Below are 15,061 nucleotides of genomic sequence, written 5' to 3' on the forward strand. Positions count from 1 at the left end.
CTTCTTAATCTTCTGCTTTAAGCCCAACTTGCTTTCGGCCCATAAATTAACCCTGTTAATTTATGGCAATAACACATGCCCCCTGGTTTTGGCAATGATAATTCCAAAACCACTCCATCGCTCCATCTTCCCGTTAATGCTCATTAAAACATACTGCAACCACCAAGGAAGACACAACGTCTCTGCAACTGGCTCCTTGTAGAATGTGAAATTGCCGATCCGTCTTCCATCCTTTTACTATTTAATCTCACCCCGAATCGGCTCTTCTTCACAGCAAACTCATCCTCCTCCAAAGCCAAGTAGCACAGAAATCCCCACCTCCAGTAACCATGGCGATTTCTTCCTCCTCCGGCTCCAACTCCTTCGGAGATTCTCCCCCCCTCCTCTTCTCCTTCTTCTTCTTCCCTCTCCGCTTCTTCCATTGACTCCATCCCGGAGAGCTGAGAGCCGACTCTTGAGTGGGACCCGACAGCAGCGTATGAGGCGCTGGCTCCTCTGCATTAGGATGCAGAGGAGTTCGACTTCGGTGTCGTCTCCGAGGAGGATGAGCCCGAGACCAAGGGGGAAGACCTCCAACTCCTGTTCCAGGAGGAGTTGGAGAGCGACGAAGAAGACTCCTCCTCGGAGGGAGCCGATTCTTCCTCGGAAGAGGAAATCGGCTCCTCCTCCAGCAACGAACCGATGGGAGGAAAATCCTTCCGATTCCTCGGGTCCTCCGAGGAGGACAGCGAGGAAGAGAGCAGCGGCGGCGGCGGTCGGAGCAGCGACTTCGGGTCCAAGGGCGGCAGCAGCGCCTTCGACGGCGCCAGCGACGACGACGACGACGACAGCGACGGCGGGGATGCACCGGCCCGAAGCCCCAAGCGCCGTAGGTACTAGGTACCTACGAGCAGTAGAAGTAGTACTGTAGGAGTAGGATTGTAAAGCCAAAGGATTAATTCCTTTGTTAAAATCGGCTTTTTCCTTGTAAAAAACCTTTCCTTTTAATGAAGTTATTTCCTTCAATTGCTGTGTGTTTGATTTATTTTCCAAAAAAGCCGATGGCAACGCATCAGGCTTCTATAAATATCTAAGAGCCGACGAAATTCAAACTAGAAGCAACCCGCACAAGAGTAGAGTATCACTTCCACCTTGAACCAAACTTGAAACAAACTCTCAAATCCGAGCGTAATTCGAAAACCCAGCTCTACAAATTCGAGCAAGAACTTCTCCAAGCATCCAGAATTCGATTCAGAACCCATAGCAATCAAAACCCTAAATCAATAGATCTGAACTATGGCGAATTCTGTAGCTCAAACAACAAATTCTGCAATCGATGATGCGGCAATCTGCGGCCTGAAGGTAACATCCAGCCCAATCCTTTTAACTTTCTTCAGCTTATTAAGCCTCTGAACAAATTAAACTCTGAAACCTGACACCATATGCATACTTCTGAATTCCTGAACTTCAGGTGTCAGACATTCTTCTGCCGCATCCTTCCAATCCAAAATCTTTCTGTCTTGGCCCACGAGCTTACGAAAATCCCATAGATTTGATCTCTTGTGAAGCAAATAGGATCCCTTTCGTAAGTCAAAACATTGATTTGAACCTCTGGGCCGACTGCTTAAGAGCCTGGCCTAATCCTCTGAGAGCTGGATTACATGGTACAACAGAGTAGCAAAAATTTATATGCCCTTGTGGCAGGAACTGAACATAGCCGATGCACTTAGCTTATCATTATCACCCCTTGACAAAGATGAAAACCTTCTGAAAACCATCGGCTATTTTTGGTCTGATGCTCTGAACTGATTCCTCTTTGGCCACAGTCCCATGACCCCTACTCTGCTAGATGTCACCATGATCACTGGCTTAGACATTGAATCTCCAAATCCTGCTGCTCACAGAATTGCAGAAGTTCCCTTTAAACTTTCATCCAAGATTAACTGCACAAACTGGGGCACTTACATGAGCCAGCACATGAAAATAAAAGGTCCAGTGATTGAAAATGAACACACAGCCTTTTTAAATCTTTGGTTAGAACATTTCATCTTCTGTGGTCCTTCTTTAGCTCCAACTAAAAATTATCTTCCCTTGGCCTATCATCTGGCCCATGGCAACCGTACTGGCCTAGGTAAACTTTTCCTTGGAGAAACCTACATATATCTCCATTTGATGACATCTAACTTGCTTAACCAAAAGAAACTGAGAACTGGAGGTCCTTGGTGGTTTATTCAGTTGTGGGCACAACTATACTTTCAGCATCAGATCCCAAACTTCCAAGGCCTGACCAAGAATTCCTTTCCTGATGAGAGTGGCAAACTAATTAGATGTACTAGTTATGGCCAAGCTTTATTTAGTCTTCCTGGCAGTAAACTGAACCTGACAGATGCAGCAAAATGGTTCAGAGTCTTCTACAAAGGTCTAGACAACTCTCTCTTTTTCCCATTCACTGAATCTGAAGCCTTTGAGAACCCAATTGCCTTCAGATTAGATAGCTTTGCCGATGACAACAGCACTCGGCATTTGTATTCTTTAATGATCCGACCTGGCTTCCTTCTTGTTGGCATCAGCACCTCTAATAGAATTATCAAGCCAGGTTACGAAACTTGCCAACCAGTCATAGCAGCTCGACAATTTGGCCTAGGACAAGTCCCTCCCCACTTCCATATTCACCACTTGGTGGAGAGTAGAGCCGAACTGCCCAATGATCTCACCAGCTCAAGATGCTACAGTATGTTCGATGATCTCCACATTCCAATACCAGCCGATCTTTCCTTTGATCCTTCATCAATCGATTTTAGCACATGGTGGGGAATGTGGAAAACACATGTATTCAGGAAAGCTCTAGGTCCTCGACTGCAGCAAATTGACCCTGAATACGTAATCCCCGAAGAAGAGGTACTGAATTTATGCATTCATTCTTTCTAAGTCCTCTATTTTTTCTCTTAACTAATCCTGCTCACCTTGTTTGCAGCAACAAGATGGTCCAGAACCTATGACCAGCAACGGAGAGCCATTCCACTTTCTTCCAACTGCCCCTGATGTACTCTTCTGCAAGGGATCACCATCAATGAAGAAAGTGGTAATGACTATTCAGCCAGACTTACTTCAGTCGGCTTCCAAACGAAGACAAGCTTCTGCAATTGTTGCCCCCCCGAGTTCCAACCAAAAAGAGGACGATGATTACAAAAAGGATCATTAAGAAAATTGTCCAATCTTCCCCAAGTCCATCAGATACTAACTCCAACCAGGTAATACATCTTTTCTGAAACTTCTTCCTTATTGCACATATATTCTGGTTGACCGTAATTTTATTTTCAGGACATGGCTGAAGACATCCCCAATGCAGAAAGCCCAGTACAACATGAGATGACTGCAAATCCTAATGTACTGATAGAGGCAAACGAGGGGCAAGCTGACACAGTCAATGTTCTTGAAGTCGACACAAGCTCTATTAGGACGATCGCTCTTGAACCGCCCAACGCTTCTTCTTCAGAACAGGTAACATTACAAGAACCAATTCTGAACCAGCCGATAGCTTCATAAATGCACCTCGCTCTAACTTCAGATATGTCCATAGGGCTTTGATATTTCAAGTTTGCTTTCCTTTGACCCGGCATCAATGGGTCTAACTGCCCCTGGAGTAAAAGCACCATCTTTGCAGCAGTCGGCTAACTTGGCAAATCAGCTTCAACTCATCAAGGATCTACTATCTGCTCCGATCATTACTCTGGTTGATGATTCCAGCAAGATAAAAGAAATTCTTGAGCAGATAGAATCCCTGCTTCCAGAATCACTTCGAGTCAAACTTTGGCCAGCTGGCCATCTTTCTTTCTTTCTGGCAGGGGTGAAGGCAGCACAACAGAGGATAGAACTGCGTCATTCTCAAATCCCTCTGAAAGCCGACATCACTCAGAAGTGCAAACTACTCAACCAAAAGAAGGCAACTCTGGATGCTAAAGCTGATCTCTCCGAGAGCACAGGACGACTCAACCTCTTGGAAAAGGAACTGATGGAACTTGAAGAAAAGGTCCGCAATACCCAAAGACTAATCCAAGAGGAGAAAGCTTCGATCGCAAACTCTAAGCAGGAAGCCCAAGAAATGACTGAACAAATACAGGCAGAGTTTGCAGAGATAAGCACCTTGAGTCGACAGATAATATCAGGCGATGAAAAGGACGACGAAGAAATCATTGCAAGAGCTGACGCTGTACGTGCAGAAGCCATCCATGCCATAGAAGGATTCCTGAATTAGTAGAACTATTCAGAAAACATTTGATGTTGCCTGTTAAACCTGAAACTTGTACTCATTTAAAACACCTTAAGTCGATGGTTACACATTGGCTATCTTGCTTCTCATATGTATTTTACTAGCCAACTCAACGTGTTGGCCTCTCATTCATTTTTTTACTGGCCAACTCAACGTGTTGGCCTATCTCTCTTTTTTTACCGGCCAACTCAACGTGTTGGCCTATCTCTTTCTTTTATTTTTTTACCAGCCAACTCAATGTGTTGGACTTTCTCGGTACAGCCAGATGGATCTCATCGGCTCTTGTTACTCGCTTTCCCACATGCCCGGGAAATACTTCTTGAGGTGTTGGCCATTGACAGCAACAGGAAACTTGACGCCGTCCAATTCCTCGAGCATGTATGCATTCCCAGGCAAAACCTGATCAATCTTGTACGGCCCGTGCCAAGTTGGAGACCACTTGCCATACTTTTTATCTCTAGTTCCTAATGGCAATACTGCCTCCCAAACCAAGTCTCCAACCTGGAAATTCTTTGGCTTGACCTTCTTGTTGTACGCACGAGCAACTTTAGCCTTGTTTTCCTTAATCTTTTCCAATGACCAAAGTCTTAGCTCTGTCAGGTCCTCCACATTGTCATTCATCAAGGCTGCATATTGTTCAGTTGTCAGATCGTTCTGGATTTCGACACGCCTCGATCCAGCCGTGATTTCCCATGGTAACACAACATCTTGGCCGTAGACCAAGTGGTACGGTGACGTCTTGATGGACCCGTGACATGAAATACGATACGCCCACAAAGCTTCCGACAACACCTCATGCCAGCGCCTAGGATATTCATCAATCTTTCTCTTTATGAGCTTGATGAGGCTCTGGTTGGATGCTTCAGCCTGTCCATTAGCTTGGGCATAATATGGAGATGATCTGATCAGCTTAATCCCCATGTCATCGGCGAACTTCTTGAATTCCTCTGATATAAAGACCGATCCTCCATCGGTTGTAATAGTTTGAGGAATCCCAAATCTGTGAATGATGTGCTCTTTGTCAAAGCTGATCACATCTTTTGACGCTACTGACCTCTTGGGCACTGCCTCTACCCACTTTGTGAAATAATCTGTAGCAGCTAAGACCCACTGGTGACCCTTGCTAGATGACGGGTTGATCTGACCAATCATGTCCATGGCCCAACCTCTGAATGACCATGGTTTGATGATAGGATTCATTACTGATGCTGGCACTATCTGAATTTTGCCAAACCTCTGACATGCCTGACATCCCTTGTAATATTTGAAGCAATCTTCAAGCATAGTGGGCCAGTAATAACCCGATCGCCTAATCAGCCACTTCATCTTATGAGCCGATTGACTGAGTACCGCAGGTTCCTCGTGAACCTCATGCAAGAGCCGATTTGACTCTGAAGGTCCCAGACATTTAAGCAGTAGTCCTTCCAAGGTTCTGTAAAACATATCATCCCTTATCAGAACATATTTCATAGCCTTGAGTCTTATCCTCCTTGGTGCCCCCCGAGCCGAATCCTTCAAGTAATTGAAGATATCGGCTCTCCAGTCTCCGGGTTCTAGACACTGAACCTCTACATCGACTCCATCGGCTGTTTCCTTGTATCCAGAAGCCATTTGTGCCAAGTCATTGGCTTCATTATTCAGAGTTCTGCGTATCCAGTGGAAATTGATGTACCTGAATTGTGACATCAACTCACGGCACTGCATCCATATCGGAAAAAGAGCATGACTCTCACATCTATATTCTTCTGTGAGCTGAGAAATCACCAGCTTCGAATCTCCAAATATTTCCACCGCTTCTGCACCAGCTTCGAGGAGCAGTTCCATCCCTTTGTGAACGGCTTCATATTCCACCAAATTATTGGTGCATGGGGCAGTCATCCTGATGGAAAAGGAGTAAGTTGCCCCTCGAGGCGACACCAACAGAATTCCCACACCACAGCCATCATCACAAGCCGATCCATCAAAAAACATAGCCCAAGCACGAATAAATAGTGTAGCAATATCAGTGCTGATCCTGTCTGCAACAGGATCCGCCAGTGCCTGTCCTTTGACTGCTTTTGCAAGCTGATATCGAATATCGAACTCTGACAATGCAAACATCCATTTTCCAAGCCGACCTTTCAGAACAGGAGCCGACATCATGTGCTTTATGACATCCGATTTGTATATGACAATTGTTTCCGCCGAGAGCAAAATATGACGAAGCTTTGTACATGTAAAGAATAAGCAAAGGCAAAGCTTCTCGATTTTAGGATACCTAGTCTCGGCATCTAACATGCGCCTGCTGAGGTAGAAAACCACCCTCTCCTGGCCGTTGTGCTTCTGGATCAACACCGAAGCAATGGAAGTGTCACCCACGGATAAGTATACATAGAACGGCCTATCTTGCTGAGGAGGAACCAACACTGGAGGCTTTGATAAATATTCTTTGATTTCATCGAAAGCTTGCTGCTGTTCTGCCCCCCAGCGAAACTCATCATCGGATTTGATCTTCACTAAACCCATGAATTGTTCGATGCGCCCAGACAGATTAGAAATAAATCGTCTGACAAAGTTAATTTTACTGATGAGCTTCTGCAACTCTTTCTTCGTAGTAGGTGGCTTCATCGTCTTCACAGCTTCTTGACTCTTCAGACCGATCTCGATTCCCCATTCATGCACCAGGAATCCCAAAAATTGACCGGCCGACACGCCAAAAGCACATTTCTTTGGGTTCATTTTGAGCCCAAACTTCCGAGTCCGCTCCAGGACCTGACGCAAATCTTCCAGGTGTCCCCCAGCCGATGTGGACTTGACCACGACATCATCAATGTAGATCTCTACCAACTTGCCGATGAGATCATGAAAAATGTAATTCATGGCACGTTGATACGTTGCACCGGCATTTTTCAATCCAAAGATCATGACCAAGTATTCGAACAACCCGACTGCACCTGGAACTCTGAACGCGGTCTTGTGTACATCCTCTGGGGCCATAAAAATCTGATTGTAGCCGGCATTACCGTCCATAAAGCTCATCATCTTATGGCCAGCTGCTGCGTTGATCAATGTTTCTACAACAGGCATCGGATACTCATCTTTTGGCGTTGCTCTGTTGAGGTCTCTGAAATCCACGCAGACTCGCCATCGGCCATCTTTCTTTTGTACAGGGACCACGCTGGAGATCCACTCTGCATACCGGCACGGCCTGATGAACCCAGCATCCAACATCTTCTCCACCTCCTTCTTAACCTCCTCTAGGACTTCGGCCTTCATCCGCCGTGCTGGTTGCTGAAACGACCGAAATTCTTTCTTAAGCGGGAGCCGATGCTCGACAATGTTTCTATCCAGACCGGGCATCTTAGTATAATCCCATGCAAAACAATCCCAGTACTCCTTCAACAGTGCTATCATTTGTTCACGAAAGACCGGGTCTAACTTTTTGCTGATAAATGTCAATCGCGGCTTATCCCCGGAACTGATATCGACTTCCTCCAAATCGTCGGTAGATGTGAACCCGTACCCTAACTTGCCGCCATCTGAAAGATCGACGTCGACAGCAAACACAGGGAGATGACAAGAAAAATTTTCCGGCCAACCGCACGGGTTGGCCGTTCCCACATTTCCGTTATTATTCAGAACTGAATGCTCAGCAAAGGCCATTGTTTGTACATTACGTGACAATTGTAACCCCAAATACATATTACTCATTTTTTGGGGCCGGTCGCTGGGACCGGCCTCTCTAACCTTGCTGGATTCCGTAGCTTGCCAGGATGTGTCTACTCTGTGAGGCCAGTGAATAAGACCAGCCTCAGTGCGTTTTTTGTCGCCTCAATCCGATCACAATCTTCCAGCATGATCCCTGAGATCGGCTCTTGCCCTTCCGCATCCCAAGCGTTCATGTCTACAAGCAAAACCTCGCTGGAATCATCTGCACGGACCACCTCCACTTCATCACCATCCCACTGGACTAGACACTGGTGCATCGTAGAAGGAATGCAACAATTCGCGTGAATCCAATCCCTCCCAAGCAGCACTGTGTATGTACTCTTACTGTTGACGATGAAAAACGACGTTGGAACGGTCTTGCGGCCAACTGTAAACTCCACATTTAGGACACCCTGTGCCTCCGATGGTTGACCGTTGAAATCATTGAGCATCACATTGGTCTTGATAAAATCAGCAGTGGAACGACCCAGCCGGCGTAGCACCGAATACGGCATCAGGTTGACTGCGGCGCCAGTGTCGACCAACATTCTGTTCACAGGTTTGCCATCTATGAAGCCCTTGAGATACATTCCCTTCAGGTGCTTGTAGCTTTTCTCCTTGGGCTTCTCGAAGATGATCGGCTGTGGGCCGAGATCCAGCTGCGCGATGGCCGATTCTTCCTGTTGGGGTGCCCGAAACTCCGACGGGAGCACGAACACCATGTTCACATCAGCCGATGGCTTCTCATCGGCTCTTGGCTGCTTGGGGCGCCACTCCCTCCTTGGAGGACGCTTCTCCTCCCTTCGCGGTCACCTGACTTGCTCCGTGAGATCCGGACACGCTTTCCTCAGCACGTCGAGGTACTTTGCTTCCGCCTCTTCGAGATTGCGCAGGCGCTGCACTCTGCGCTTCTGTGATCGGCTGAGCCCGTCAGGACACCATCGTGGATGATGATACTTGTCTTCTTCTTCTGGCTCGAGATCATCCCTGGATGGCCGCCTCACATGGTTATCGCGACGTGTTCTGGTCCCCAAGCGCTGGAACACCGATGTCTCGCCTTGCTGGCGTTCCCGAGGCCTGCACTCCAAGCAATCATCTATAGTAGGCAATCGGTTCATGCCGGAGTTCCAACAGTACCTGAAGAACGGGCAATGCTAGTGATCGCGTATAGCCTGGCGCCTCCCCAACGTCCTCCCTGTGCGGTGCTCGTACTCCTCCTCTTCCGATTCATATTGACGGCGCAACTTGTATTGGTGCTGGTATTTTTCCAGAAGCCGATTGGAAGCTGGGAGCTGGTTGCGGATGTGACGCACTTGTTCTTCAGTGACATGTTGCTGCTCTGGCTTGTCTTTATCCTGGGGCCATTTGCCAGAAATGGCCTCTTTCCTCTGCCCAACACGGTGGCGGATGGGTCCTGCCATGTTGATCTGGAATGCCAAAATCTAGCTCTCGGATCCGAAATCTGACAGCTCCACCACATTAGCTTGTGGGAACGGTTGACTGTCCACTTTCATCGTGTGTTGGGCCAGAATTAATCGGCCCTGCTCGATAGCCGATTGGATTTGCCGACGTAGCTCCTTGCAGTCATTTGTGGTATGGGTGAACGAGTGGTGCCACTTGCAGTACAGCCTCCCCTGCAGCTCCTATGCCGTTGGTAGCTTGTAACTCTCTGGGAGCTTCAACTGCTTTTCCTTGAGCAGTAGATCAAATATCTGCTCTGCCTTGGCCACGTCAAAGTCGAAGCCCTTCACAAGCCCCTTCTATTTGACCCATTTGCACGGGACGGGGTTTGCCCCCCCGGGTCCATTCTGCCACAGCCACTTTTGGTTCCTCGCCAGAGTCATCAGAATCACCAGCTTGGGCCATATTGACATGGCGCTTGAACTTTTCTTGGTACAGATCAGGGTGGTAGTGTTCATATGCCGTAAGCTTCTGCACCATGTGTGCCAGAGAGGTGAATTCCAACTGAAAAGCCAGATCCTTGATCGGCTTAGCGAGTCCCAGAACTGCCAAATTAACCGCTTCCTTTTCTGTTATGTGCGACGTGTAGCATTGGTTCTTGACCTCTTGGAAGAGCTGCACGTACTCTAAGACACTTTCCCCTCGCTTCTGCCTGACTTGAGCGAGGTTGGCAATCCCAGCTTCAGCAGCCTCTGAATGATACTGGGTGTGAAACTGATCTTCCAGCTGCCTCCAAGTCCGGATCGAATCTGGAGGCAGTGATGTGTACCATCCAAAAGCTGAACCATGAGAGACTGGGAGAAGAAATGGACCCTCAGAGGATCCGATACTGAGATCATCCCAAGCTGCGTTAAGTATCGGCTCACGTGCTCAATAGAGCTGGCCCCTTCTGACCCGCTGAATTTGGTGAACTCCGGAAGCCGATACTTGGGTGGCAACGGGATCAAATCGTAATCACTTGGATACGGCTTGGAATAGCCGATCGCCTTTCTCTTGGGCAGGATGCCAAACTGATCCCTTAGTATTGCACCGACTTGCTCCACACTAAGAACTCCTGGGGACGAGGGCTCAGCACTCGGCCTGGTAACGTACTTTGCCAGCCATGCCTGTTTCTCCGCATCTGCTCCTGAGGCTCCAGTACCCACCAGCTGTCCCGCGCGTGTTGCACTGATATTGTCAGGTATGTACACGCACGTGTAGCCGTGTGGGATCTCCTTGGGCGGTTCGCTCCGGAATTGTCCTTCCCCGGGGTCACCGCCGATCTTGTGGACGACATAGATCGACGAACTCTGCTGCCCTGCTGCCGCGAGCGAGTAGGACACTTGCGGCCTAGATTGCAATGCAGCTTCCCCCCTGTGACTCCCCAGAATTGGTCCCGATGAGGCGTACTGGTTCTTGATCAACTCCTGGACAACGCGATGTGCCACATGCTCAAGCTCGTTCACCAGGCTTTCCGAGTGCCGATGAAGCGTATGAGCCAGCATGTAGTTCATCTCCAGGCATAGGGCTCTGGTGCGCTCCTCTGATGGCACGGACAGATCAACGTTGTCGAGAGCGCCCTCTGGTGAGAACCCCTTCCACCTGATGCCATGGTTGCGAGTCCTCTCGAAGGAGCCGATGAGACCGGCTTCGAACTGAGCTTTGACCTCATCACATTTCTTCTTGTGTTCTAGAGTCAGTTCTTCATACGTGACAGGTTTGGTGACCGGCGGAACCGGCTCTTGGTCCTAAGATCCTATCATCTCTGCGGCGGGAGTTGTTGTTGATGAATGTCCCACCGGGCGTGCCAGAATGTGTTGTCGGTCGAAACCCACCGGCGAGCAGCGACAGGCAACACGAAGAGCCGGGAGGTCGCCGGGGCGCTGGCAGGCACTGCTCCCTCGTCAACGACCCGCAATTCCGTCACGCGCCCGGAGATTCCGGAGAATGTCGGGCGTGCCACCTGACCTATACCCGATCAGGAGGGTGCGAACGTGCTTGCAACGATTTGCCTGCATACACAAACACGTGGAAACATAAGTCCGAGCCGTGGTCGGCTCCCCGGGATGACTCTTGCATCAGCTTTAAAGAGCCGATCCTGTCCCGGTGTCAGATTGGATCTGCATCTATCCGGATATTGATGAATAAAGCAAATAATTATGGAAAACTTGCTTCAATTAAATCTAGCTGATCTGATCCACGACGGTAAAAGCCTCACTGCTAGATTGGAACATCCAACACGTAATTAGGCCTAGCGAACATAACAAATAACTAAATCATAACCCAAATAGAGGCCTAAGAACTAGCAAGAGCCGATTCCCGGAACAATCCCTATCAAGGCTAAGATAAAGCATCTATTACATCACCGAAACATCCAATCCATTTGTAGGGCCTAACCTAGCAGATATTGAACTAATCCTTATAGAATAAGAACGAACCGTAACAGATTGGATCTACTAGACAGAAAAGAAGCAAAGTGTTAACTCTATGCAAACCGAGTGGGCAAACCGAGCGAGTTAATCAAATTCTTGAAGATATGCTCAGATCATGTGCAATCATTTATGGGAAAGGTTGGGATGAATGTTTACCCTTTGCTGAATTTTCTTACAATAATAGTTACCAAGCAAGTATTGGAATGTCACCATTTGAAGCTTTGTATGGCGGAGTTGTAGAACCCCTCTCAATTGGTCAAAATCCGGAGAACTAGTATATTTTGGCCCGGACATTGTTACGGAGGCCGAAGAGAAGGTGAAAACCATTCAAGAATGATTACGAGCAGCACAATCTCGCCAAAAATATTATGCAAATCGGCGTAGGAGAGAGCTATATTTCAAAGTTGGTGATTATGTCTATCTCAAGGTTACACCTTTTAAGGGTACTCAACGATTCCAAGGGAAAGGCAAGCTTGCTCCTCGCTATGTTGGTCCATTTCGGATTTTTGCATGGCGTGGGGCTGTCGCCTATCAATTGGAATTGCCAAAATCTCTATCAACCATTCATGATGTGTTTCATGTCTCTCAATTAAAGAAGTGCCTAAGAGTTCCTATAGAAGCCACCAATTATGAAGATATTGATATCCAACCCAATCTGTCCTACAAAGAGCATGCTATCCGAATTCTTGATCGAGCTGAACGCAAGACTAGAAATAAGACTACCAAATTTGTGAAAGTCCAATGGAGTCGCCATTCCGAGCGTGAAGCAACATGGGAACAAGAAGATCAATTTCGACAATCTTATCCCGACCTATTTATGGATGAGTATGTGCGCTCATGATTCTTTCCCATGTCATCTTGTTCATGATGTTCTAGTGATCCTAGGATAGTTGCTTCATAATCTGTTGAGTTGTTTCCTTCGTTGCTATCTTATGCCTTAGAGAAGATTATCAAATCAAGCTAATGTCCTAGGAAAAAATCCATGAACACTACTCTATCTCTAGATCTTTAGTGAAATCTCGGGACAATATTTTTTCAAGAGGGGATGAATTTATAACATCTCTAAACTAATTTGGGTACAAATCATATCATCATGTGCGTCATCATATAAATTTAAATTGAGTTTGTTTTGATTTCCGGAATGTCCGAATTTTTCATCCGGAATGTCCGGGTTAGAGCTGACCCGAAGTATCCGGGCTGAACCCCAGAGTATCCGGGTGTACTGTACTGGACACATGTCACCCTCACAATCATTTGTTGCCACCTCACCTCCCTGGCCCCACACGTCAGCCAAGCCCTACACCTACCTGGGAAACTCCTCCCCCTGCTCACTCTCTCACCCTCACTCTCTCCAACCCCTCTCTCTCTCAAGCTCAAGCCATGGATGTACTCTCCCTTCTTCCCCACCATTGAGCACCCTCCCCTTCGCCAGAGCATCACCGGAGGATCGCCGGAGCACGACACCAACGAGCTGCTCCACCCTGGCTTCATCTTCTTCCTTGGAGCTAGGAGCTTCTCCAAGCTCTTTCTCCATCTTACTCAAGCTCCAAGAAAGAGGAGCAAGTTCGAGCTTCACCAAGCCATTTCCTCCATCTTAGAAGTCTTGCTAAGGAAGTACTTGACCCAGGTAAGCCCATCCCCTTTCCCCGATCCATCTCCATTGCCCTAGGTTTTGAGCTATTAGAGCTCCTCTCACCATTGATGACCTAGAGCTCTCAAACCTTGATGCATGTTAGATTTAGCTCTCAAAATAGATTCCCCACATTCCTATGAACCTTTAGAAACAAACCTCACCCCAAACCGAGGTCGGAATCACCGGGAACAGACGTTTCAATATTCGTACGTCGGGCTGCCGGAAAGTCCAGAGTTACTGTAGAAAAGTCCGGGGCTGAAACGCGGACTATCCGGGGATGCCTGTCCGGAGTGTCCGGGAACCCCTATAAAATGGCCCTTTGATAGTTATTTAATCCCATTGCTTTTAGTTATACTTGAACCTTATATGTATGATATATCTAGCCTATTTTCTCATGGTTTTGCACTAATAAATCATGTTTCTCATATCATTTGCATCGCATTGCAATCATCCATGGCATACTTACTTATCAAGCATCATTGCACTCGTGAAGAGACCGAAATGCCGGATCAAGAGGTGGGTGAGCACGAGTTGGAGGTTGTGGGAGACGACGCTTCCTTTGTGACTCAAGGCAGGCACCTAAGCATTCTTCTATCCCATATTTTGGATCAATGAAGTTTATATATATGTCTTGATTGTGCATGAGTTACTATCTATATGTATACATCAATGCTTGTTTATAACCTATTTGATGCATTACCAACCTTGCCTAGGATAGCCCCTCCTAGTTGAGTATGCTTGTTTAGGTGTCACGAATTCTATGCTTAGCCATGCTTAGCTTCGGTAGAAGACGAGAGGTGGCAAGGGCACCACCGCTCGCGAGTTATAGGATGTTTGATTAATTCTACATTCTTAGTTATTGATGAATAAAATATGAGCAACTATGAATTGTGATTCGGACTTGAGCAAGAATGGTAGGGCCATGATGGAATGGATTCAAATGGTTAGTCTTGCTTGAGTTGGTCAAGGACCGTCTCCTTGGTCGCCGGTCTCTGGAGCACCTTTTTAGTACAAACCGCGTGCTTAATAATGTGAAGGCAAGCCAATTAGCATGAGTCACACCTTGCCTTGATCGGATTCGGTGCGGGTCGTGATGGAGTGTGATCGACGATTTCGGTGCACTTGTCCTTCCCGACCGTTCGCTCATAGTCGGTTGTGTTTGTGTGGACGTTGAGGTATGAATCAACCCTTATCCTTGGCCATGGGTATGGGCGTTGGTCTTAGCCTCGTGTGGGGTAAAGTTGTACCGCCCTGCGGTCTTTAATATAGTGCAATAGCCGCGCTCCTCGGATAGCGCGAACGCCTCTTTTGAGGTTCGCACCATTGTAAAGTTGGGATGTTTGATTAATTCTACATTCTTAGTTATTGATGAATAAAATATGAGCAACTATGAATTGTGATTCGGACTTGAGCAAGAATGGTAGGGCCATGATGGAATGGATTCAAATGGTTAGTCTTGCTTGAGTTGGTCAAGGACCGTCTCCTTGGTCGCCGGTCTCTGGAGCACCTTTTTAGTACAAACCGCGTGCTTAATAATGTGAAGGCAAGCCAATTAGCATGAGTCACACCTTGCCTTGATCGGATTCGGTGCGGGTCGTGATGGAGTGTGATCGACGATTT

Source organism: Panicum virgatum, chromosome 5N (genome assembly GCF_016808335.1).
Source record: "Panicum virgatum strain AP13 chromosome 5N, P.virgatum_v5, whole genome shotgun sequence".
Lineage (NCBI taxonomy): Eukaryota > Viridiplantae > Streptophyta > Magnoliopsida > Poales > Poaceae > Panicum > Panicum virgatum.